We start from the raw sequence: 26,653 nt of genomic DNA on the forward strand, positions 1-26,653 counted from the left end.
GTTGATTTTTTAGTTGAATTAACAGTGGTTTTTTAATTAGATAAAGAGTTCTTAAGGATATATATGGATCCTGTTTAAGATTTCATTAAATTCCTGAAATTGCACATGGAGTTGCCTACAGATTACATGCTTGACTTGTTAGAGGAAGAGCATTGGAATTAAAAATGTAATTTTAAAAGGGCAAGGCACACTTGGCTCACTTTGGGAAGAAAATTCCTTGCCAAAAGGCCTACACTCCATTTAAATGTTCGAGGAAGATCTTCTAGCATAGAGAGTATGATACTGGACAGAGCCTTGGATGTACACAACAATTAAGTACACACAAAAACAGTGCTTGAAATGGCACACATAAAGCAAAGTGCAGAATTTAAAATTTTTCATTTACATTGCTCTGAAAAACAACTAATACTATCAACATGTTTATTATATATATAAATGGAAAATATATGATGAAAATAAAAGGGGATAGCAATTGGACATATACTGTTGCCAAGACTTTATGCTGCATTTTGGTAAGGAATTTTCTCTTTGTGTGAGAATGTCTTCATTTCTCCACTTTTTTGAATTCCTTTATTGAGATATTAATTCACATATTGTCTGAATCACCTGTTAAAAACATCCTGTAGTCCCAGTATTGACGGATGCTGAAGCAGGAGAATTTCAAGTTTGAGTCCTATCTGGGCAACTTAGTGAAATTCTTTCTCAAAAAAAGAAAAGGGTAAAAAGGGATGGAGATGTAGTTCAATGGCAGAGTGCCCTGGCTTTCATCCCTAGTAGTACAAAAACAAGACAAGTGCATAGTGGTTTGTAGTATATTAACAGTGTTGTGCAATTGTCACCACAATCTAATTCTGGAATACTTTCAACACTGAAGGAAAAAACCTCATATCTTTTTTTAAAATTAATTTTATTGGTACATTTACGGTATACAATATAATGACATTCATCATTGGAAATTTGCATCTTTACATAATCCATCTTGGTTCTTATTTTTCCCCCTTCCCCTCCCCTCCCTTCAACCCCTCCACCCCTCCCTATCTGCAAAGACTTTGTTTCCATTTTTTCTTTTTCTCATATTGATTTCATTCCCTTCTTTCTTTTTCCCTACCCCTCCCACTTCCCTTTCCCCTTTGCCCCTTTTCTTCCTATTTCACATTATCTATTACACCTTTCAGTCCTTATTTACACTGAAGGAAAAAACCTCATATCTTTACAAACCTCTCTCCTTCCCCAACCCTAGACAGCTACTAATCTGGTTTCTGTAGATATTTATTTTCTTCATAAATATACTATTGTGGACTTGGTATATAAGTGGAATCATATACTGTAATATGAGGTCTTTTATGACTAAATTCTTTTAGTTAGCAGTTTTTAGGTTCATCCATGGTTTAGTATGTGTCAGTACTTCATTCTTTCATTGCCAAATATTATTTCATTACATTGCTATACCATATTTGTTAATCATTTGATGGACATTTGTGTTGTTTCTACTTTGTGGCTAGTTTGACGGATGTACAAATTTTACATATTTTTTTCATTTCTCTTGGATATATACCTACGAGCAGAATTACTAGGTCACATAATAATGCTGTAGTCAGTCATTTGAAGAATTGGAAAACCCTTTTTTTTTTGTCTTTTTACTTTTGAAGTACTGGGGATTGAACCCAGGGCCTCATGTGCATGCTGGGGAAGCACAGGCTACCACTGCATTACATCCCCATCCCCAAAACATTTTAATTAATTAATTTATTTTTGATTTCTTGGAGACAGGGTTTCATTATGTAGTTCAGGCTGTTCTTGACCTCACTATGTAGTCCAGGCTTGAACTTGTGATCCTCCTGCTTCAGTCTTCTAAGTGCTGGGATTACAAGCGTGCACTGTCATGGTTGTCCCCCAGAACATTTTTAGAAAGGAATGCACCATTTTACACTCCCCCCCACCGCTTATTTATTTTTTAGTACTGAGGATTGAACACAGGGCCTTTATACTGAGCTACATCCTCAGCCCTTTTTATTTATTGAGACAGGGTCTTTCTAAGTTCCCAAGGCTGAGGTCAGATTTATGATCCTCCTCCTTCAGCCTCCCAGAGTGCTGGAATTATAGGTGTGCACCACCTTTTTTCACTAATGTCTAATTATGTTGAAAATTATTTTATGTGCTTATTGACCATTTATATATCATTTTTTAGCAGAAATACCTAATTTATTTCCTTTGCTCATTAAAATAGTTTAAAAATTGTCATAAACTATGTGTAACATGTACCATTTTAGCCATTTAAAATGTTTTTATCATGAAGTGTTGAATTTTGTTAAATGCCTTTTCTGTATTTTCGGGGGGAGGAGGGGTTTTGATACAGGGTCTCACTATGTAATTCAGTCTGGCCTTAAACTCATGGTGATTGATCTTCCTACCTCAGCTTCTCAAGTGCTGGGATCACAGGTGTGTGCTTCTGTATTGATTATAATGATCATGTGGATTTTGTGATTTATTTTGTTGATTTGGTTTATTACATAATTATCATAGTAACTCAACCTTCCTTCCATTCATGGGATGAATGCCTCTTGGTCATACTATATACTTTTTTTTGTATTGGGGTTCAAACTCAGGACCTCTATATACTTTTAAAATATGTTGCCAGATTTGGTTTGCTAGTATTAGGTGTTAGATTTTGCATCTGGATTCGTAAGCAATTACAGTAGTCTATAGTTTTCTTGTTGTGTCTTTGACTGGAATTGGTATCAGGCTTGTATTGGCCTTATAGAATGAATAGGCCAGTGTTTCCTCATTTTCTATTTTTTAGAAGAGTTTATGAAGGCTTGGTCTTAATTTTTCTTTTTTTGTGTGTTTGGCTTCTAATCTCAAGTTATACTTTTTTTTTGGTCTTAATTTTTCTTTAATCATTTGGCAAAGTTCACTGGTGAAGCTATCTGGTCCTTGTCCTTTCTTTGTAGGTAATTTTTTGATTACTAATTCATGTCTTGTGATAATTCTATTGACATTTACTATTTCTTGAGTCAGTTTTGGTAGTTTGTGTCTTTCAAGGAATTTATCCATTTCACCTAAGTTACCTAATTTATTGGCATACAAGTTTTCCTAGTATTTCCATGTGGACAACCTTATTTTGTAAGTTAGATAGTAGTGGCTGTACTTTGATTTCTGATTTTAGTTATTTGAGCCTTCTGTCTTCTGGCTCAGTCTAGCTTAAAGTTTGTTGGTTTTGTTGAATTTTTTTAAAGAACCAGCTTTTCATTTTACAGATTTTCTTATTTTTCTGTTCTCTTATTTTGCTTGTAATCTTTTTAATTTTCATCCTTCTATTATCTTTAATTTATTCTCTTTTCCTTCATTTAGATAGAAGCTTAGGTTATTGATTTGAGATTTATTTTCTTTTTTTAGTACAGGCTTTATACAGCTATCAATTGTGCTGTAAAAACTCCCTCAGTTTAGAGGGCTGCGAGGTCTGGCTGGTAAGTAGACGTTGAGAAGTCTGGGGCCTGGGGCCGTCTAGGCTCACGGTTGGCGGTGAGCTGCAGGTCGACTAGGCCTCCTGCAGGGAAACGACCGGATCACCTAGGAACAGAAATCGGGAGAAATAGCTTCCCCTGGATGCAGGTCTCTGTCCAGCGCGCTAGGTATTTCAGAATCAAAACTTGGAAAAATAATTAGGAATGGCTGTGGAAGAGCTCCAGTCCATAAGAAAGAAATGTCAAATCTTAGAAGAGTATGACTTTGAAGAAGAAGCTTTTGGCCTATTTCAGTTAGCAGGCCAAAAATGCATTCAGAAGAAGGGCACATAGATCAGTTATTAGAAATTATTCAAAATGAAAAGAATAAGGTCATCATCAAAACCATGGGCTGGAACCTTGTTGGTCCTGTTGTTCGGTGTCTTTTAAGGATTGATAAAATGATAAAAGAAAAAAATACTTTCTAGTTCTTGATTTACTGGTAAAGTTATGTAATCCAAAGGAATTATTGTTGGCTTTGCTCGAACTGATTGAAGAACCCTCTGGAAAACATATCCCAAATTATTCTACTTTTACTTCAGCCATTACAAACAGTGATTCAAAAACTTCCTAACAACAAGGCATATTCAGTTGGATTAGCATTATCTACCCTTTGGAGTCAACTGTCTCTTCTTCCTGTTCCTTACTCAAAAGAACAAATACAAACAGATGACTATGGCCTTTGTCAGTGTTGCAAGGCCTTAATAGAGTTCAGTAAACCTTTTGTGGAAGAAGTCATTGATGATAAAGAAAAACAAGGAAAATGAAAACAAAAAATTAAAGGATGAATTACTGAAATTTTGTTTTAAAAGCTTGAAACACCCTTTGCTGACAGCACAACTCCTTGAACAATCTGAAGAAGCAGGAAATGATCCCTTAAGATGTTTTGCATCAGAAATAATAGGGTTTTTTAATCAGCAATTGGATACCCTTTTCCAAAAATTATTTTTAATCATGGAAGGAAAAAGAGGATGTGGAATTACCTTGAATTTGAGGAAGAAGAAGACAAAACAATTAGCAGACTCTGGCCTCTCTGGCATATCTAGTATTTGTTCAGGGCATCCAAATTGATCAGCTGCCAGTGGTTTTAAGCCCTTCATACATTTTGCAGTTTAATATGGAGCATACTGAAGTCTTTTTGCAAAGAACAGAAGAGTCTCTTTTGTCCAAAGGATTGGAACTATTGAAGAATGGTTTATTGAGAATAGAAGATAACAGTCTACTTTACCAGTACTTAGAAATCAAGAGTTTCCTTACTGTACCTCAGAACTTAATCAAAGTAATGACACTTTGCCCCATTGAGACATTGAGAAAAAAAGGTTTAGTCATGCTTCAGTTGTATATTAACAAGTTGGCTTCACAAGGCAAATATACATTATTTAGGTGCTTGTTGAATACAAGTAATCACTCGGGTGTAGAGGCCTTTATTATTCAAAATATCAAAAATCAAATTGATATGTCATTTAAGAAAATACCTAACAAATGGTTTACAGGACCACAGCTGATTGCTCTTTTAGATTTGGTACTGTTTCTCCCAGAGGGTGTTGAAACAGATTTACCACAAAACTCAGATAGGATTATGGCTGCATTAAATTTATTGAAATATTTGGTTATCAAAGATGATGAAAATGACAAACTGGATTGTGGACAGAACTTGGAAAGATTGAGAATAATTTCTTAAAGCCACTTCATACAGGACTTAATATGTCAAAAGCACACTATGAAGCAGAAATTAAAAATAGCCAAGAAAATAACCAAGTAGTTCAAAAGTGTAAGGACCTTTGTTCTGTAACAGTAGGTAGAGAAGAGATCCCCAATATGTCTCTTAAAATGCAGCTTAAGGTCCTACATTCAGCTCTTTTCACATTTGATTTGATTGAAAGTGTTCTTGCTCGAGTAGAAGGACTCATTGAAATAAAAACAAAGTCTACCTCTGAAGAAAATGTTGGAATAAAGTAAAAGTTCTACTTCCTAAATAAAAATTAATAAAAACAAAAACAAAAAAATTCCCTCAGTTTTATCTTGTAAGTTTTTTTTTTTCTTCTTCTGTTCGTTGTAGTACTGAGGATTAAACCCAGAGCCTTCCACTAAGCTACATTCCCAGCCCTTTTTAATTATTTATTTTGAGTCAGGATCTCACTAAGTCATTAAGTTGCTGAGGCTGGGCTCAAACTTGTGAACCTTCTATCCTTTCTGCTTGAGCCTCCCAGAGGGCTGCCTCCATACCTGGTTTATCTCATAAGTTGTTTTTTTTTTTTTTGGTACCGGGGATCGAACTCCAGTCCTTGCACTTGCGCAGCAGGCAATGAAACCACTGAGCTAAATCCTCGGCCCTATCTCGTAAGTTTTGAAGACATATGTTATGTCTTCATTTTCATTCACCTCAAAATATTTTCTAAAAAAAATTTTTTTTGGTACTAGGGATTGAGCCCAGGGTCATCGCACTGAACTATCTTCCCAGCCCTTTTTATTTTAAAGTTTTGAGACAGGGTCTCACCAAGTCACTATGCACAGGTTGGATTCAAACTTGCAGTCTTTCTATCCTTAACCTCTCAGTGCTGAGATTATAGGTGTGTACCACCATGCTTAGCTTGATTTTCTTTGTAAATTTTTCTTTGACTCATTGATTATTTAGGAATGTTTAAATTTCCATGTATTTGTATATTCCCCCAATTTTTTCTTAAGTGACATCATTGGGAGGTGTGGCCTAGTTAGAGGAAGTAGGATCACTGGGGACATGCCCTTGAGGGGAATATTGGGACCTCACCCTTTTTCTCCTTCTCTTTGCTTCCTGAATGCTGTAAGATGAAGAGTTTCCTTTGCCATGCATTCTCATAATTCTGTACTGTACTGTCTTGCCATAGGCTCAAAGGCACTAAGTGACCATGGACTGAAACCTCTAAAATAGTGAACCAAAAGAAACCATTCTTCATTTTAATTTGATTTGTTTCAAGAATTTCTCACAGTAGTGGAAACCTAACACACATACTTTGAATGATTTTTATCTTTTTTATGTATATTTGAGACTTGCTTATTGCCATCAAATGATTTATCTTGGAGAATATTGTTTGTGCACATTAGGAAAGTATGTGTTCTGGTGGTGTTTGGTGTCTCTTGGTGTAGTTGGCTTACAGTGTTGTTCGTCTTCTCTTTCTTTGTTCTGCCTCATTCTTCCTGATATTGAAAGTAGTATATTAAATCTTTACATTTTTCTTTTTTTCAGTTTTTATTTTATCAGTACATGTTTGTAGTATATGACGTTTACATTCATCTTGAGGAGTAGGTATATTTATGCAACACTGCTTGTTTCTTTTTTAAATCTCTTTCCACTTTCTGTCTACTCCCCCTCTCTATATCTCTAAATTCCCCTTTCCCCTTTTCATTCTTGTTGTTGTTATTCTTAGCTTATGTTTATGACATAATGTTTACATTCTTTGTGGGTATTTGGTACTTATACATGGTATATCTTATGGTTATAGAATTCTGAGTTGATAGCTCTTTCATTTTTTTCAAGAACTCACTTCATTGTTTTCTGGCTGCAGTTTCTAATGAGAAGTCTGTTTTGATTCTCATCTTTATTTTTTTGTATGTTAGCTTTTTCCTCTGGCTGCTTTCAATATTTGTTTTTTGTCAGTTTAAATATGTGTTTAGGTGTGAATTTTTTGGTGGGCGGTGAAGTAGAATATATATATTTTTATTTATTTTTACATCCGTGATATTTTATTAACTTTAGAAATTTCTCAGCTATTTTATTTTTATTACATTTAATTTATTTTTTGAGGCATTTTCACTGTGTTGGCAGGTTGGCCTAGAACTCCTTGGCCCAAGGAATCCTCCTGCCTCAGCTTTCTGAGTAGTTGGGACTACAGATACATGTCATTGCACCCACACAGCCATTTTATTTTTAAATATTTGCCCCATTCTATTGCTCCTTTACCAGAGATTATAATTATACATATTTGAGATTATTTGCTATTATCTCATAGCTCTTGGATACTTTGTCCTGTTTTAAACCTACTTCATTTTTTTTGAACCTACTTCATTTTCTGAAGGAGTTTTAATGTTTAAGGTGTAAAAACATCTTTTTTTTTTTTGGTATGGGGGATCGAACTTGGGACCTTGCGCTTGCGAGGCAGGCAGTGGAACCACTGAGCTAAATCCCTGGCCCCTAAAACATCATGTTTTGAGACACATACACATGAAATGATTACTATGTTCAAGCTAATTAAACATGTCCATCACCTCACATACTTAGAGCAATTCTTAACTTCCTCTGCTTAGAAACTTTTTATAATAGCACAAGTCAAAACATATTTTTAAACAAAAAGAAAAGCGCTCGGCATCTCAGTGCCAGAGATGGATTAAAACCGTGAAGTGAGCACCATTCTAGATGGTTTCTTGATATCTCTGAACATTAATACAGTTTTCAAAATAAAAAATCGGCAGGCTGGGAATTTAGCTCAGTGGTGCCACCGCCTACCTTGTAAGCACAAGGTCCTGAGTTCGATCTGTGGTACCCCCCCCAAAATTGTCAGTGCCATATATACTGTTTTGTAACCTGCTGTTTTCACTTATATGGGATGTAGTAGACACCATTTTACCTCAGTAAATTCACATCAACATGATGATCTCTTTATGGCATAATTCTCCATTACCATCCCTTACACACCTTTCTCCTTATTCTCTTCCTCTTGTCTAGTAATAGTTTCCCTTCTATTTTCATGTCATCCTTTTTAGATTCCACATATTAGGGGAAGTATGTGATACTTACCTTTCTTCTGAATCTGGCTTCTTTTACTTAACACAATCTGTAGTTCTGTTTTCCTGCAAATGACACATTTTCATTCTTCTTTATGGCTGAATAATACTGCATTGTATATGGCAAATTTTCTTTATCTATTCATCCTTTGATTGGCACCTTGGCTAGTTTCATATCTTGGCTATTGTGAATTGTGCTTCAATAAACATGATGATGCAGGTATCCTATAGTATGCTGACTTTAAGTCCTTTCATGTACTAGTTCTATTTTCAGTTTTTTGAAAAACTTTCATACTGATTTCTGTAGTAGCTGTACTAATTTACATTCTCACCAGCAGTGTAGAAGGGTTCCATTTTCCCTCTGCATTTTTGCCAGCATTTATTGTTTTTTGTGTTCTTGATGATAGCTATTCTGATTAGGGTGAGATAGAATCTTGTTTTTTTTTTTTTTTTTAGATTTTTCTCAAGGACATTCTTTATTCTGGCTTAGTTGTTGACTTTGGGAAGATTTTGGGGGACCAATGGTGTTTCTTTTTTTTTTAAATTCTTTTATTGGTACATTTTAGGTATACAATATGTTTACATTTATCATTGGGTGCTTGTACCTGTACATGATGTATCTTGGTTCTTATTTTTTTTCCCCATTACCTGTGCACCCTTCACCCCCTCCACTCTTCCTATTTACATAGATTTCATTTCCATTTTTTTCTTTTCTCATAATTTTTCCTTTCTCTTTCCTTTCCCCTTGATAGAATCTTAATGTAGTTTTAATTTGCATTTCCCTAATTGTCCCGGCCCGCGGGTAAGTCAACGGAGACCCTAGAGGGGGAGCGAGGATGAGAGGGGACAGGGGACACGAGAGATGGAGACAAGACAGGTTTCTGATCAAGTCTCGTTTATTGCAGAAGCTGTTACAACATATATACCGTAGGGCTAGAGGGGAGGAGCAAGAGGAGGGTACTGGGGCTACTTCCTTGTTGCCGGGTAGATTTGCAGCAGGCCCGGATATGTCCGTAAAAGGCACTCAAGAGTTCTAGCGGGCGGGCAAGGCCCCCCACACCTAATGACTAAAGATGTTGGACATTTTTTTCATGTACTTAATGGCCATATGTCTGTTCACTTCATTTGCCCACTTGTTGATTTGGCTATTTGAGTGTATTTATTTATTTTTTATTCTATATTTTATTTTATTTTATTTTTTGGTACCGGGGACCAAACTTCGGACCTTGCGCTTGCGAGGCAGGCAGCGGAACCACTGAGCTAAATCCCCGGCCCGTGTTCTATATTTTAGATACTAAACTTCAGTTGGAAGAGTAGCAAGCAAAGATTTTCTCTCATTCTATAGGCTCTCTCCACTCTGTTGGTTGTTTCCCTTGCTGTGCAGAGATTTTATAATTTGATGTCCCATTTATTGATTTTGACTGTTATTTCTCATGGTGTTTGAGTCCTATGTAGTAAGTTTTTATCTATGTGTATGGCTTCAAGTGTTTCCCCTGTTTTCTTCTAGCAGTTTCAAAGTTTTGGGTCTTATATATAGGTCTTTGATCCATTTTGAATTGAGTTTTGTACAAGGTAGGAGATGGGAGCTTAGTTTCAATCTTCTACATACCGATATCCTTTTTTTCCCAGTACCATTTATTAAAAAGACTTTCTTTTCTCTAACATAATGCTTTTGGTTACTTTGTCAAGAATCAGATGGCTACAGTTGCATGGATTTGTTTCTGTGTCCTCTATTCTGTTGGTCTCTGTATTTTTTTTGTGCTAGTACCATGATGTTTTTGTTACTGTGGCTTTATAGTATAGTTTGAAATTGAGCTTTGTGATACGTCCAGCCTTGCTTTTTTTGCTTAGGATTGCTTTTACTATTGTGGGTCTTTTTGTTTCCATATGAATTTTAGGATTTTTTTCTAGTTCTGTGATTTGATTTTGATGGGGATTACGTTGAATTTGTAAATTGCTTTTGATAATATGGCCATTTAACAAAATTAATTTGGCCAATTGATGAACAGAGATCTTTCCATCTCCTAGTGTTGTCTCCAGTTTCTTTCTTCAGAGATGTGTAGTTTTCATTATAGAGGTGTTCCCCCTCTTTGGTTAGGTCAGTTCCTTGGTTGTTTTTTTTGACACTATTGTGAATAGGATTATTTTCCTGATTTATTTCTCAACTAGTCTATTACTGGTGTGTAGAAAAGCAATTGATTTTTTAAATGTTGATTTTGTGTCTTTTTGCTCTTCTGAGTCCAGTGAAGCCATTTTTCATTTCTATTATTTTTCCTTTTTAGCATTTTCATATTATTATTTTCATAATTTTCATCTTTTTTATTGAAATTTCCATTTGTTCATGTGATTCACATTTTTTACCAGAGCTTTTAATATATTAATCAGTTATCTGGGTCATGTCTGAGTCAGATTCTGTTGGTTGCTTTGTCTCTTGACACTATTTTAATGTATATTTCTTAATTTTTGGTTGAAAGCTGGACATTTTTAGAAGAACACTAGGGATTGAGGTAAATAGTATTTATGGACATATCTTTTCGTTTGTTAGGACTTTAAAGTGTGTGTGTGTGTGTGTGTGTGTGTGTTTCTGTCTGTGTTGTTCAGAATAGGGAGTTGAGTTAGTCTAATGAGCAGTTGTGTTTGGATTTTTTTTTTTCCTGAAGTTATTTGCAATGCTTTCACAGGTTTCAGATTGCTTTTGGGTTACCTTTTTTCCAGAGTGACTAGCTAATTTGCCAGAGGGTTTTTCTCAGTTTGTATTTTCCCTTAGTTTTAGGTCTTCTCTTTGGAACTCCCCCTCCTCCCCTTTTATCCTTCTGTATTTAGGTCAGTTATTTAAAATAGTGATTCTCAGTATCAGGCTGGTTTGCTCTCTACTTGAAACATCTGGCAGTGTCTACAGACATTTTTGGATTGCTACAATTGGGAGGGATGGAATGCTACTGGCATTTAGTAGAAAGAAGCCAGGCATGATGCTAACCATCCTATATGCAAAAGACAGCCCTGCCCCCTCCAAAAAAAATTGCCTGACACAAAATGTCAATAGTACTGAGGCTGAGAAGGTTATGTTTAATATTTAGCCAGGCATAGCAGCTCATGTCTATAATCCTAGAACTCTGGGAGGCTGAGGCAAGAAAAGCTCATGTTTGAACTCAAACTGGGCAATATAGTGATTTAGTGAAATGCCCTTTCAAAATAGAAAATGAAAGAAGGGCTGAGGATGTAGCTTAGTGCTAAGTCCATGCATTCAACCTCCAGTACTCCCCCCTCAATACAGAGTGTTAATCAAACAATTACTAATAACCTTTTTAAAAACTAATTTTATTGGTGAATTTTAGATATACAATATAATGACATTCATCATTGGAAATTTGCACCTTTACATAATCCATCTTGGTTCTTACTTTTTCCCCATTTCCCTGCCCTCCCTTCAACCCCTCCATCCCTCCCTATTTACAAAGGCTTTGTTTCTATTTTTTCATTTTCTCATATTAATTCCATTCCCTTCCTTCTTTTCCCCTACCCTCCCACTTTGGCTTTCCCTTTGCCCCTTTTCTTCCTATTTCACATTATCTATTATACCTTTTAGTCCTTATTTACACTTTCAGCTTCTCACACTAGAGAAACTATTTGGTATTTACACATGTGTGTCGTATTTATTTCACTTAAGAGTATTGCTTCAGTGTGCATCCATTTAGCTATAAATATCTCTAATTTCTCATTTTTTATGGCTGAGTAGTGCTCCATTTTATCTCCCCCCCCCCTTTTCTTTATCCAGTTTTCAGTTGATGGGCAATTGGGCTGCTTCCAAGTCTCTGTTGCCTAGAATTGCTTTTGCTATTCTAGGTCTCTTCTTGTTCCAAATGAAGTATGCTGCTGGAATTTCAATTTGGATTCCACTGAATCTATATAGCAGTTTTGGAAGAATGACCATTTTCACCGTGTTGATTCTTCCTACCCAGGAGCAAGAGATGTCTTTCCATTTTCTGATATCATCTTCATTCTCTCTTTTCAGAGTGCTATAATTTTCAGAAAAGAGGTCTTTGATTTCTTTTGTTAGGTTGACTCCTAGGAAATTCAGTTTTTTGGATGCTATTATGAAGGGAATTGTTTGCTCTATTTCTCTCTCAGTGAGTGTTGTTCATGTAGAGGAAAGCTATTGATTTTTGTGTGTTGACCTTGTATCCAGCTACTTTACTGAATTTGGTTAAGTCTAGAAGACTTTTGGTGGAGTTCTTGGGGGGTCTTCTGTATATAGTATCATGTCATCTGCAAATAATGACAATTTGACTTTTTCATTTCCTATCTTTATTCCTTTTCTTTATTTTATTTTTAAATTTTTAAATTTTTTATTTTTTTCTTTATTCCTTTTCTTTCTCTTGTCTAATTGCTATGGCTAACGTTTCCAAAACTGTATTGAACAGGAGTGATGATAGTAGACATCCTTGTCTTGTTCCTGATTTTAGTGTGAAGGATTTCAGTTTTTGACCAACTAATAACATTTTTTGACAGTAAAGAGTCAATAATCTCAGGCTGGGGATGTAGCTCAGTGGTGCCATGCCTGTCTGCCAAGTGCAAGGTCTTGAGTTCAATCCCCAGTAGCAGGGGGGAAAAAAATTCATTAATGTCTCTTTTTCTTTTAAGAGCTCAATATAGCAAAATAATGTTCTTCAGAGCTAGTAATTGTTTTCATTATGATATGGTTCACTGTTGTGATTAATAATGTCATATCTTCGAATTGTAGCATATAAATGCATATTATCTTACATAGAAAAGAGCTATTGAGCTTTTTTTTTTTGGTACCGGGGATCAAACTCAGGTCCTTGCACCTGCGAGGCAGGCGACAGAACCACTGAGCTAAATCCCCGGCCCTATTCAGCTTTTTTAAAGCTGTGAAATGAATATTCCAGAAAAGTATAATGACTTCTTAATAAAAATAACATAGCTATACTTTGTAAAAATTCAGTAATAACAATAGCACAAAGAAGGACAAAAGGAAAATTCTGTAAAATTCATTACCCGGAAATAATTAGGGATCATCATTTCAGACACCTATGCATAGATCTAGGTTGAAAATTCTATATTAACTAAACCCTAACTGTGCCACTATAAACGTAGGTGCACATATATTGCTGTGGTATGATTCTTTTAATTCTTTGGGGAAGATTCCTGGGGGACTAGCTGGGTCAAATGGGACCTGTAGACCTAGTTCTTTGAGGTATCTCCATACTGATTTCCACAGTGGTTGCACCAGTCTACACTCCCACCAACAATGGAGAAGGGTTCCTTTCTCTCCACACCACCGCCAGCATTTGTTATTGGTTGATTTCTTGATAGCAGCCATTCTTTGTGGGGTGAGGTGGAATCTCAGTGTTGTTTTCATCTGCATCTCTTGAATGACCAGTGATGTTGAACATTTTTTCATATATTTATTTGCTGGTTTTACTTCTTTGAGAAATGTCTGTTCATTTCGGATGCCCATTTTTGAATTGGGCACATTAGGCATTTTGAGTGATAATTCCATAAACTTTTGGGTCATTTCCTCTTTCACCTCAAGTTTCTTCATTCTTTAAATTTTTTGTAGAGCTCTGCTACCTTGCATTTGCTTTTCTCTCCATTGGTGCCCCCTAGATCTGCCTTGGGGGAGTTGTAAGACCTTGGGGCCCTTTTGTTGCCTTGTTTTCCCATGTTCCTGTATGTATGTTTGCATCTATATCTATATATCTATATCTATATTGTATGTATTCACACAGTTCCCTTCTTGCCTTAGTTGTGATTGGTTGTGGTCTGCTTGGATGTAGCCACATGAATTTCCCCTTTTTTCACTTTTCTCCCATTAGCCAGGAGGCAGAATCTGACCTTGATCCTGGTCTTGGTTTAGGGACTCAAGATTGTAGGCCTCAAGATTTGGCAGGCATAGCCAGGCTGAGACTCAGGCAAGTATGGAATTTCAGGTAGAGATTTAGATTGGTACAGAGGGATTGTCTAGCACTGGATGGAAACTCAGGTGGACCCAAGATGCCAGTCAGATACTCAAGCAGCCTGGGGAGGGTGCAGGTTGCTAGGCACTAGGAGAAGACTCAAGTGTGTCAAGGCACCAGGCAGTGACTCAGGAGGGCGTGGGACCAGTACTGTGTGCAAGACGGAGACTCTGTTCACTGTGGGACCAGCTAGAGACCTAAGTGGTAACTAAGGCGAGCCCCATTCACTCAGTGGGAACTCATACATGTGTACCTGGGACTGATGCTGAGTGCCAGAGACTCCAGTGGGTCCAGGGAGGGTGTAGGGTGATGGATACTGGATGGAGACTCAAGTGAGCCTGAGATGCCTGGCATATACTTTGGTGGCCCGGAACCACTGGTGGGTGCCTGATAGAAACACTGACAAACTTAGGACAAACTCAGAGTGCTAGATAGTGCTTCAAGTGGGCCTGGGGTGCTAAGTGGAGACTCAGGTGGGGCTGGGGTACCAGGTGTAGACTCCAGTAGGCCTGGGACCAGTGCTGGGTGCCAGATGGAGACTCTGGTGGACACAGGACCAGCTTCAAACACTGGAGCACCCAGTGAAGATCCAGGTGTGCCTGAGACTGATGTGGGGTACCAGGCAGAGACTCCAGGGGACTGTATGAAGAATTAAGCATGCCTGGGGCAACAGGAAGAGACTTGGGGAGCCCTGGAACTAGTGCTAAGTGCCAGCCAGACACTCTGGCAGGTGTTGGACTGGTCTGATGTGCCAAGTAGAAACTTAGGTAGGTCCAGGCTACCCAGAACAGACCTAGGTATTGCTGGGACTGATGCTGGGTGAAAGTGGAGTCTCTGGTGCATCCAGAGAGGGAATGGGGTGCCTCATGCTGAGTGGAAGCTCAGATAGGCCCAGGCCACCAGGTTGAGACTAGGTGGTTCTGGGGCACTCATTGGAGACCCAGGCTGCGTAAGACTGATGATGGACAGCAGACTGAGACTCCAGCAGGCCCGAGGAGGGAATCGGTCAATGGCTACTTGGTGGGGACTCGAGCAAACCTAGGGTGCCAAGCAAAAACTCAAGCAGGTGTGGTGTCAGTGCTGAGTGCTAGATGGAGACCCCAGCAGGCATGGAATCAATGTGAGGCACCAGGCAGAGACTCAGGCAGACCGAGGTCAGTCAGTAGGGACTCAGCTAGGTCAGTCAGAGGTGACTCAGGCAGGCACCATTATCCTCTTGCTACCCAGAGTCAAGGATGTGGTAGCAGAGAGCTTCCCCTCGGTAAGCAGTGGTGGTGCTGCAGTGGTGCAACTACCTCAGTGTTTGGGAAAGGGATTATGGAGAGAAGGGGCTAGAATACTCAGAGTCTGTGCTGGGAAACTAGTCTCTGGAGCCCACCTTGGTTCCCTCCAGCTAATTAGAAAGTTCTCAAGATGCTCTCCTGGGATGAGTCGGGTCGGGGGCGGGCCATGTGGACCTGCCCTGGTGGAACTGCTTCCTCTCTTTTTAACTACATTTGGTTTAATCATGTGTCTTTCAAGTTGATTTTCTGTATCAGATTGTAGGTTCCTCCTCTGCTTCCAATTACCTGTTTTTAGTTGATCTTTCCTGAGTCTGACAGGATTCTTCTAGTTAGCCATGTTTTCAGACTTGATTTCTTAGTGTTTTAGTCTTGATAGGTTTTGTGTTTCTAGAAATTTGTCACATCATCTAGATTATTCAACTTGTTGACATGTGATTGTTAATAGTATTCTCATCAGTTTTTATTTTTAGAGAATGAGTAGTAAATGTAACCACTTTTATTTCTGATTTTATAATTTGAGGGGGGGTTTTTTGGTCCATCTAGCTAAAGGTTTGTCAGTTTTGTTGATCTTTTCAGTGAATCAGCTTTTGGTTTTGTTGATTTTTTTTCTGTTGTTTTTCTGTTCTTTTTTTTTTTTTTCTTAGGGCAGAGTTTTTTTTGTTTTTGTTTTTGTTTTGTACCAGAGATTGAACTCAGGACCTTGAGCTTTCGAGGCAGGTGGTGGCACCACTGAGCTAAATCCCCAGCCCCTCTTAGGGCTGTTTTTGAACGAATTCTCAGTTTAGTGTTTTTATTATTGAAAATGATCAGATTCCTAAGAGAAGATACCTCTAATCTCTTTCCAGGAGGCTTTTTTAGACAAGTTTTTATTTTCTCAAACTTAAGGAAGACTATTGTTAAAGTTTGGATCTTAAGTATCTCCTAAAGGTCCATGTGGTAGAGGATTGATTCCTACATTGGTAATCAAGTTGGGAGATGGTGGAAACTTTATAAGAGGTGGGAGCTAGTAGGAGTTCTTTGGGTCATTGAGGGCATGCCTTCAAAGGAGATTGTGGTACCCTGGTCTCTTCTTTTCTCTTTTGCTACCTGAATGAAGGATTTTGCTCTGCCCCACACTCCCACAATGAGTGCTGCTTATCCCAAAGCAATGGGGACAAGTAATCAGACTGAAAGCTCTAAAACTGTGAGCCAAAATAAACCTTTATGTTTATAAGTTTATCTCAGATATTATAGTAGTGGTTAATAATAGTTATAGTAATAGTTATAGTAATGGAAATCTAACAAAGACAATTGAGCTAAATCCCTGGCCCTGCCCAGAGACTTTATGGAAGCTGAGTTTAAAGGTGGTAGACTAGTTTATCTGGCAGTAGAAATTTCAAGGCAGCACAGAACTTAAGCAGTAGCATAACATTACTATCTGCTTTTTAGCCTAATTTATAGTAAAAATTGAAAAGGAAAAGGCATAGTAGAAAGATTTTTAGTTTCCCAGAAAAGAAGTGTACGCAAAGTTTTGGCTAATGAAATTGTGGTTAATAAGACAGGTGCCAAATGGAAACAAAGCCTGTGTAAATAGGGAAGGGTGGAGGGGGTGAAGGGTGCACAGATAATGGGGAAAAAATAAGAACCAAAATACATCACATTCAGGTACAAGCACCCAATGATAAATGTAAATGTATTGTATACCTAAAATGTACCAATAAAAGAATTTAAAGAAAAAAAAAGCCAGGTGCCAAAGGGAAAGATTCCTTGTGGCATTTCAGGAATTTGCAAGAACTCACTCATTACAGACTTAGGGATATAACAATGCAAATTTGTTTCAAAGACTTTCCAGGGCAGAGACTTTTGAGAAGATTGCTGGGGGATGGGTGCCCTGCTAGCTCAGGCGTGCCTAGGGAATTGTTTGCATGTTTAGCCAGCAAGGCACTCAGACTGCTTATACTTTGTTCTAAAATCTTCATTTATGAAGTTATTTGGCTTGGGGCTGGGGATTTAGCTCCGTGGTGCCGCTGCCTGCCTCGCAAGTGCAAGGTCCTGAGTTCAATCCTTGGTACCCCCCCCCAAAATTATTTGGTTTATACAGTATATAAGGATATATATGTTTATACATATGCCTTTTTCATTGCTACATAACTGACTTTTCCATTGGTTAGTTGTTAGTTGTTAGCCTTCATACTGAGCTACAACCCAAGCCATTTAAAAAGTTTTTTCTGGGGACCGGGATTTAGCTCAGTGGCTCCGCCGCCTGCCTCGCAAGCGCAAGGACCCGAGTTCGATCGCCGGTACCAAAAAAAAATTTCTTTTTCTGTTCTGAGGCTGGGTCATAACTAAGTCACAGAGTTGCCCAGGGTGGGCTCGAGCTTGTGATCCTTCTGCTTCAGTCTCCCAGAGTGCTAAGATGATAGGCAGTTGTCACCTCACCCAGTTTATTCCCCCCCCCCACCCCCGTACTGGGAATTGAACTCAGGACCTTGAGCTTGTGAGGCTGGCGCAGTGCCACTTTGCTAAATCCCCGGCCCTATCTTTTTTTTTTAAATGGCATTACCCAGTATTTTTATTTGGATAAAACACACATAAAAACTTTACCATTTTAATCATACCATCCAATATTCTTTAATACATCCATATTGTTGTACAACTTCACCACCACAGTCTAATTAGAAAATATTTATTTTCCTTACCTCAGAACAGACCTATTAACTAATTTCTCCTTATTCCCCCTTCTTCCAGTCTGATCACCCCTGATCTACTTTCTGCCTCTATGGATTTGCCTGTTCTAGATATTTAATATAAATGTAATAATTTAATACAGTATGTGGCTTTTTCATTCACTTACCATAGTTTTGCAGTTCATCCATATTGTAGCATGAATCAGTACTTCTTATGGCTATATAATATTTTCTTGTATGATTATACCATATTTTGTTTATGAACTGATGGACATTTTTTTTTTCTTTACCTTTTGGTTATTGTGATTAGTGCTGCTATGAACATTTGTGTACAAGTGTTTGAATATCAGTTTTCAATTCTTTTGGGTATATGCTGGGTCATATGCTGCCTGTTCTTTTAGGTCTCTTTAATCTGTTAAACAAGTGTTTAAATTCAATCTTCAATTCTGTACCACATTTTGTATGACTGGTAGAAATTTAACCTCATTTCATTCCTAGCGTGTTATTCTTTTTCTTCCATGTTCAGCTTGAGTCACAAGTGTAGAGTTCTTAGGTTGAACCATATCAGTGGGACCCCTTGGATCATTGGTCAAACTGCATTTGGCAACCTCTGGGACATCTGTGAGATCTGAAGAACATAGTTCCCTACTGATCTAAAGGCTTTCTGCTCATTATTGCCATAGAGAAATCTCTTACGAGGCTTTGATTCATTTTGCCCAGATACATCACATAGCCATTCTTGTCTAGGATCTTGAGCCTGACTCAGGGTGCTAAGGAGCAAAACTTGAGTCCAACTGCTCTGGAATGTATAGCTCTCTTCTTCAACTCTGGACCAGGGGAAATTTTCTGGTCTACTGGAAGCTCCTGACTGCATTATGCTGTTACCAGGCTGCTTTTCTCATGTTCTTTTAGGTTAGTATTTGTTTGTTTAAAATACATCTTTATTATTTCCAACTAATTTTAAGTGATGATTTGGAAATTTTTTAAAAACCCATACATTTTCATATCAGAAACCTACATCTGTTTTCATCACCTTATTTTAATTTTATTATAAACCATTTAATTGGACAGAGCTTTGTTTTTACTTACTTAATTTAACTTATGGAGTCTTTCAATATGTTATGCTTTGGCTGCAGGCTACCCAGGTAGTGTTTTTATAATGATAACATGAGTGATTCTTTCCAGGGATATTTGTCTTTAAACTCTTTATATCTATAGAGTCATCTGAAATGGTATTTTTTAATTAAAAAAGATTTTTCTTTTTTTTGTTTTATTTGGAAACAGGGCCTCACTATGTAGTTCATGCTGGCCTTGAACTACCTATGTATATGTAACCCAGATTCGAGACAATACTGCTGCTTTAGCTTCCCAAGTGGTGGGATTACAAGATGTGCCACCATGCCTGGCTGAAATGGCATAGTTGTAAAGAATTGTTGTCTTGATTAGTCATGAAATCTAAAAAGAAAGAGATCAATCCAAGTAGATCAAGATGAAAATTGGATAAGAAAGGAAAAACAGGAAAAAGGTGAAATATAATTATTTTTTGAATAAAATATTTCTTGACACAAAGAATACATATATTCTTACACCATCTTTGATGTCTTTAAAAATTGAAATATAATTTATAAAAATATATATAAAATAATATAATATGTAAAAATACAAAGATCTGAAAGGTATTATTTAGTGAGTTTTGACAATCATGTATATATCCTCACAAGCATTATTCAAATCAAGAATATGGAAATTTTCCATCACTTTAAAAGTTCTCTTGGGCCGGGGATTTAGCTCAGTGGTTCCGTCGCCTGTCTAGCAAGTGCAGGGTCCCGAGTTCTATCCCCAGTACCAAAAAAAAAAGTTTTCTCGTGTCACTTTTCTCACAATTTCCTGTCCCCTTTCCATGTATAACTCCAGGAACAACCATTTTCTAATTTTTGTCACTGATTTGATTTGCCTGCTGTTGATAAATTTCATGTAAATGAAATCATATAAATAAATATTCCTTTGCATTTGACTTTTTTAGGCATAATGATCCATTTTTCTCTCCACATACTTAAGTGACTATGTAAATAAGCATTTTTCCTTCAAAAGATAATAAAAACAATAAAATCAGGAAATTAACACTAATATTTTACTACCATGTAATCCTTGGGCCAGTTTATAGCAATTGTCATTTAGCAATCACATGTTTTATTTATTTTTGTTTTGTTTTTTACCTCATTTTGTGGTTTTCAGTCCTGGGGATTGAATACAGAGTCTTTTGCATACTGGGCAAGAGCTTTACCACTGTGCTACATCCCCAGCTCCCACATGTTGTACTGTGTATCTCTTTTAGTCCTCTTCAGTCTAGAATAGCTCCTTGGTCATTTCTGGACCTTTATGACCTTGACTGATTATAGGCCAGTTTTCTTTTTTTGTTGTTGTTTTTTATTTTTGGTACCGGGGATCGAACTCGGGTCCTTGAGCTTGTGAGGCAGGCAGCAGAACCACTGAGCTAAATCCCCAGCCCAGGCCAGTTTTCTTTTAAGATGCTTTTTACTTGTTTTGCTATATGATTCAGAATATGCCCTTTGGTAGGCATTTCACACCAAAAGATGCTGTGTTCTTTTCATTCTATTCAATCAGGTGGTATGTATTTTTAGTTTGTCTTATTTTAAATATTTTATGAGTAATGTTTATAGTGCATACTGATTACATTCATCGTGATGAGTTGGTACATGTACCATAACACATGTTAATTCTTTTTTACTACCCCTTCCTCCCCACTTCTCCCCACTGGGTAAATCTCATGGGCTTTTCCCACTTGCAAAAATCTATCTTCCTATTTAAGGTCCCCCTCCCAGGGTACTGGGATTAGTATTCCAACCTGCTGCCGCTTTTCAGTGTGTTTTGCTCAGTTTCTCCAACTTCTCTGTAATTTCTAGTTTTCCCTGTCAGCTCTCTCCTGATTCCTGGAGATCTGGTTCTTTTTTCCTTCACCAAGTTCTTTTCCAGATGTACAAATTCCAGATCCTGGAGAGGCTGTATTTTGCTGCTAGTCTTTGGTCCAACATTTTTCCTCAATTTTTCTTAAATTGAAATCAATTGATGGTATTCACTTTGATGACATGATTTATTCTGTCTTTTCTCCACTGTAAAACTGCATTTTCCCCCTTTTTTGGTAACTAATAAGTACTTTGTAGAAAGGCAAGCCTTTCTTCATCAAGTTTTCAGTTCATTTATTTGTATTCATTTGGACTTATGGTTTTCTTTGTTTTAGTCAGTTATAATCACTTATTATCATTTTTATGCACATAATAGCCATAGAGTTATACTTCTTCAGTCTCCTTTCAAGGAAGAGCTTGTTGTTTAGTTGTGAAGAGTGTGGCTAATTGATGATAGCTTCCAGCTTCAGCATGACCAAGATCTGCTTCATTTTCTTTGTTTGTGTGTGTGTGTGTGTGTGTGTGTGTGTGTGTGTGTGCAATTGCTTTCTCATTGCTGAAACAAAGTACCCAATAGCTACAAGTTAAGGAGGAAAGTTTTATTTTAGTTCAGAGTTTGTAGAGGTTTCAGTCCATAATTGGTTGGTTCCAAGGCAGGGCAGCATGACAGAGGGGCATGGCAGAAGAGAAAAGAGTACATGGCATGGCAGGCAGGAAGCAGCCAGCAGCAAGCTTTCATTTCCCTTTTTATTCAGCCTATTGGTTGGTTGCCACCCACATCCAGGGTGGGCCTTCCCATTATCCACACCCAGGACTATACCAAACCAGTCAGTACACTAATCCATTTTACCACACCTGTAATCTAGTATCATGCACCCATGATCTAGCCACTTCCCAAAGGCCCCATGTATGACTGCATGAGCCTTTGGGGGACATCTAGATAATAAACCATAACAATGTGTCTATATGTATGAGGGGGTGTTACTGGATTTAAGGGTGCTAAAGAGGTGGGTTCTAGGTTCTTTCTTCCCTGAGCAAAGAATTGGTAAGGACAAATGCAGATGATAGCAAAGTTTTAATAAAGGTGGGAAAAGAAACAGGCTCTGCAGAGCAAGTTTGGGCCAAGTAAAAGTAGGAAAAGAAGTATACCCTATAGCATGAGGGTGAGCCACCATGCAAGAGAGAATACAGTGGCAAAAAACTCAGTGTGGGGGCCAGGGATTTAGCTAGTGGTTCCAGCGCCTGTCTCACAAGCGCGTGGTCCCGAGTTTGATCCCTAATACCAAAAAAAAACAAAACCAAAAACCTCAGTGTGTACTATTGTTTTTGTATCACCCACTCGTCAGGCTGATATCAGGTCTAGGCCATTCTATTGAAAACCTGCTAGAGTTCTTACAGGAAGTGATGTGCAGGGCTTTAGGAACTGCTCTGTGCCTGTGTCCATGTGTCCCAGGACTTTATAATTAACAGATCACCTGGTTCCCCAGCCAGCTTTGCCATGCCCTAATCTCCTGTCTTCGTGGATTGGTGGTTACTGGGGATTGAACACAAGGCCTCATACTGTGTTACATCCTTACCTGCCCCTCCCCCACCACCTTTCTTTCTTTTTCAGTTGTGAGATAGGATTTGTAAATTGCCCAGGGTGGCCTTGAATTTGAGATTCTCAGCCTTCTGAGTAGCTAGGAGTGCAGCCATGTTCACCTGCACCAGTTTAGCTTCAACTTTTGAGCTGAGAGCTGGGTTCTTTTCAGGCAATTGTAGGCAGTAACTAAACATGAGAAATTAGGGCCAGCTCTTTCTGCCCAAAATAGGAGTTTTCTAATGGTCAGTCTACTCTGGAACTCCCTACTGTGTTGGCTGAGTGTCAGATTTGCATTGCTGTGTTAGGCAGTCCTTGCCCAATCCTACTTCCTTTCCTCTTTTCTTTTATAGATGTCAGGTTTGTATTTAAGTCTGCTGGCTTTTCCTGACTACTTCTGTTTCCTCTTTTTTTTTTCTCCCTGTCTCCAATAAGTCTGTGTTATACTTTCTCACTCCTCAGTGTCTGCTTTTTGGAGGATCTGGCTGACAACAGTGCTAAATTATCCCCAGTTTGGTCAGTGGGAGCTCATTCAAAATGAAACCAACTTATGTTTCCCTAGACTTACTGTCATCTTTCTTGAACACTTACTTGCTTTCTGGCACAATAAGATATTGTAGGCTGATATTGCACTTCCTTTCCCTAGGCTTGGAATCAGCTGTTTAAGAGCCTTAATGTCTTTGAAAAATGGTATTTGGAAGTCAAGATGTGGCAGTAGCTGTGGATGTGCTCACTGTTATTGGTGTTGCTATGCTAGGGCCCTCTCAGTGGATAAAACTAGGGTACAGATGCATGTAAATACATACATACTTACATACAGATTTATATCTATATTATTTTTTAATAAGTTGGTCTGACTTTACTGTAACCTGTTACAGAAGACAATTTAAATAAGAACCAGTATCTTTGGTTTTAGAGCCCTTAGAAATCTGAGTTAGTTTTACTACAGAAGAATATGTTACATTCGTTCAAATTACAGTGTAAAACCAAATGTTTACAGATGAGTAGTTCTAAATGTTGGTAAATGGTTTCTTCCTGCTTCACAACTGTTAACAGCTCTTTTAAAAGTTCCAACAACCAGTTTGGAATTGAATGAGAAAACCCACACTTAATTTTAACGTGAAAGTTGTTCATAATAGAGTACTGCAGCCACAACTTTCACTACTGCTGGATGTTATAAGATACTTTGTTGCTAGATGAAAACATTTTGTATTTTTTCTAATTAGGGCAAATTATACTCACATAAGAAATCATCTCTTGCTTTACAAATGCAAAATAAATTCTTTGAGGGTCTCTCTGTTAGAGAGACTTGTTTTTTTCCTTTTTAACTTTAGGCAAAACATTACATCTTTTGAAAAATTTATTTAGCACAACTCTTCAAGTACTAGTTTCCTGAAAGTAAAGCATGGAAGTGGGGAGGAACCTCTGAGACTAAAGGCTTTTGTGCCAAATATTTAGGAAGGTCAAAGTTTGCCTTCAGAGTTTAGAATTCAACATAGAAAACAAATCCAGTTGTCAGATGCCTCTTTCTGATTTAGAACAAAGCCAGACAATGTAGCAAAACTCCCTTTATCTATATTTATTTCTGAAATAGGACAGAAGCCCTTATGGGGACAAGTAAGTAGAGGTGGTGGTGGTGGGACTCTCAGGCTTCAATCTATGACCTGCCCTATTAGCCACCAAAGGTGAGACATCTCTTTTGTTCCGATCCTCTCTTGCTAACAATGTACAAGGAATAAACCCTCTCCATTTCCTTACTCTTTACAGTCAGGACCAGGTTAACAGCAGGGTTGGATGGCATGTGGGTGGGTATCATGATGTTTCCTAGGACAAAGACAGCTGCTGATCTTTATCTTACACTAGGAGGACACTCCAAACCATGAGGAAGTATCAAAAACCAGAACCCAGTGAAAAGTTTTCAACCTCTACCCCACCCTACTGCTCTCATAAAAAGCTTGTCTCATTTTTTTAATAGGTCAGTCTGATCTTCTCTGTTAGACCTTCTCAAGCTGAAGCCCCTTCCCTACTTTTTCTTCCTTATCAATAAAGCTCTTGCCTATAAATTTGTGCTGTTGCTTCAGCTTTGTTATCATTGAAACAAGTTCCCACATGCATCTTGTATCATTGCTATAGAAAATGTTAAGTTCATATTGATTCTTCCAGTTTTAATCCAGTACCTGTGTTTCTAAGTCCTCCAAAAAATGCAAAAACCTGGCTTCTATTACTATCTGTCTGTTTATTTTAATGGAGATGAGAGCATCATTTAGTTTTAAAAAATTGATTGATTGGGGTTTTTTTTTGGCCCCGGGGATCGAACTCGGGTCCTTGCGCTTGCGCAGCAGGCATCGAAACCACTGAGCTAAATCCCCGGCCCTATTGATTGGTTTTTTGAGACAGGGTCTCACTATGTAGTTCAGGCTGGCCTTGAACTCACTACATAGCCCAATCTAGCCTCAAACTCATGGCGATCCTTCTGTCTCATCCTTCCAAGTGCTGAGATTACAGGCATATGCTACTATGCCTGGCTGTTTTTAACAGGGTACATATTTTGCTCTTTTTTTTTTTTGGTGCTGGGGATCAGACTTGGGTCCTTGTGCTTGCAAGGCAGGCAGCAGAACCACTGAGCTAAATCCCTGGCCCCATGTTTTGCTTTTTAATTCCAAGATAACAAATAGTGCATAAATAACAAAGACTTCATTTATGACAATCTTTTATTTTTGGTATCGGGGATCGAACTCGGGTCCTTGTGGGGCAGGCGGTGGAACCACTGAGCTAAATCCCTGGTCATTTATGACAATCTTTAGGGACATTTACACAGAATTATACTCCAGAAACCACCAACAATTCAGGAACCATTGTACATGTTGAATCATCTTTGATCATCTTCAAATAATACTTAAATATTATGGGTATTCTCGGCTGCATAATATATAATCATCCTTTTTTTTAAAATGATGCTTTAGAGCAATGGTGGCAAGCCTATGGCACACATGCTGCATTGGGCTGTTTGTATCATTGAAATCTCTGAAAAGTTCACCACTATTTTTGAGTCTTAGTCACTTTCCTTATCACTGAGAAACAGTACCTAATACCCACAACTTAAAGGAGGAGTGGCTTATTTTGGCTTACTTTTCAGTCTGTGGTTGGCTGGCTCCCTGGCAGGATGGCATGGCAGAGGAAGATGGCACAGGAATAGCTGCTGACCTCATGAGAGCCAGAAAGCAGAACATGAAGAAAGAAGCTGGAAAGGGAAATAGACCTTTCCAGGTCACACCCCCGGTGACCTGCCTCTTCTGACCAGGTCCCACCTCCAACACCCAAGCCAGCTGTAGTGCCCCTGTAATCCAGTCACCTTATACAAGCCTCATCTCTGAGTGCATGAGGTTTTTGGGGGAAATTCAGATATAAGCCATATCAGTCTGTGTCCTATATCACCTAACAAATGGGATCCTTCAATTCAGTTTTCAATTTTATCCAGAAGTACTTCACTGCTTGGGTGACATACGCATATATTTGTCATTTTTGGATGCATATTCATATATATGAATCACAACATAGTTGTGATGATAATTAAGTGATATATGAATTAAATTACTATGTGAGCCATAAACTGGGAAAGAATATACATTGCTATATGATAAGGGCGTTACACTTTAATAAAGTACACAAATAGGTGGCAGAGTTTTATGCTTACTTCAGAAAACTAAAGTACTATTTATTCAAAGGACCAGGTGTGTAGTTACTTGTGAGTTAATAATAATGTCTTGACGCCTAGCAGGTATTTATTAAATATATGTTAAATGTTAAATGAACAGAAGAACTCAACTGGAAAAAATAATTTATTATTATTTAGTTTCCTCATATACCGCTGATCCTCCATGTCTACTACTACCTCTTTACCCGTGTGGATGTCCTTCTCATCTCACTTGGGCCCCAGAACCCTCTGTCAGTCATTTCCCAGA

The 26,653-nt window shown here is 38.0% G+C and overlaps 1 protein-coding gene and 1 pseudogene across 17 annotated transcripts in view; both read left to right on the forward strand.

Moving 5' to 3' along the window:
* LOC147822940 (glomulin pseudogene) lies at nt 1-25,234 on the forward strand (annotated as a pseudogene).
* The window catches only part of Uimc1 (ubiquitin interaction motif containing 1), a 178,733-nt gene that overhangs the window by 74,226 nt on the left and 77,854 nt on the right, over nt 1-26,653 (forward strand). The window lies entirely within an intron of this gene.

Source organism: Heterocephalus glaber, unplaced genomic scaffold, assembly GCF_053883595.1.
Source record: "Heterocephalus glaber isolate CG9 unplaced genomic scaffold, H.glaber_assembly_v1.0 deba00001606, whole genome shotgun sequence".
NCBI classification, from domain to species: Eukaryota; Metazoa; Chordata; class Mammalia; order Rodentia; family Bathyergidae; genus Heterocephalus; species Heterocephalus glaber.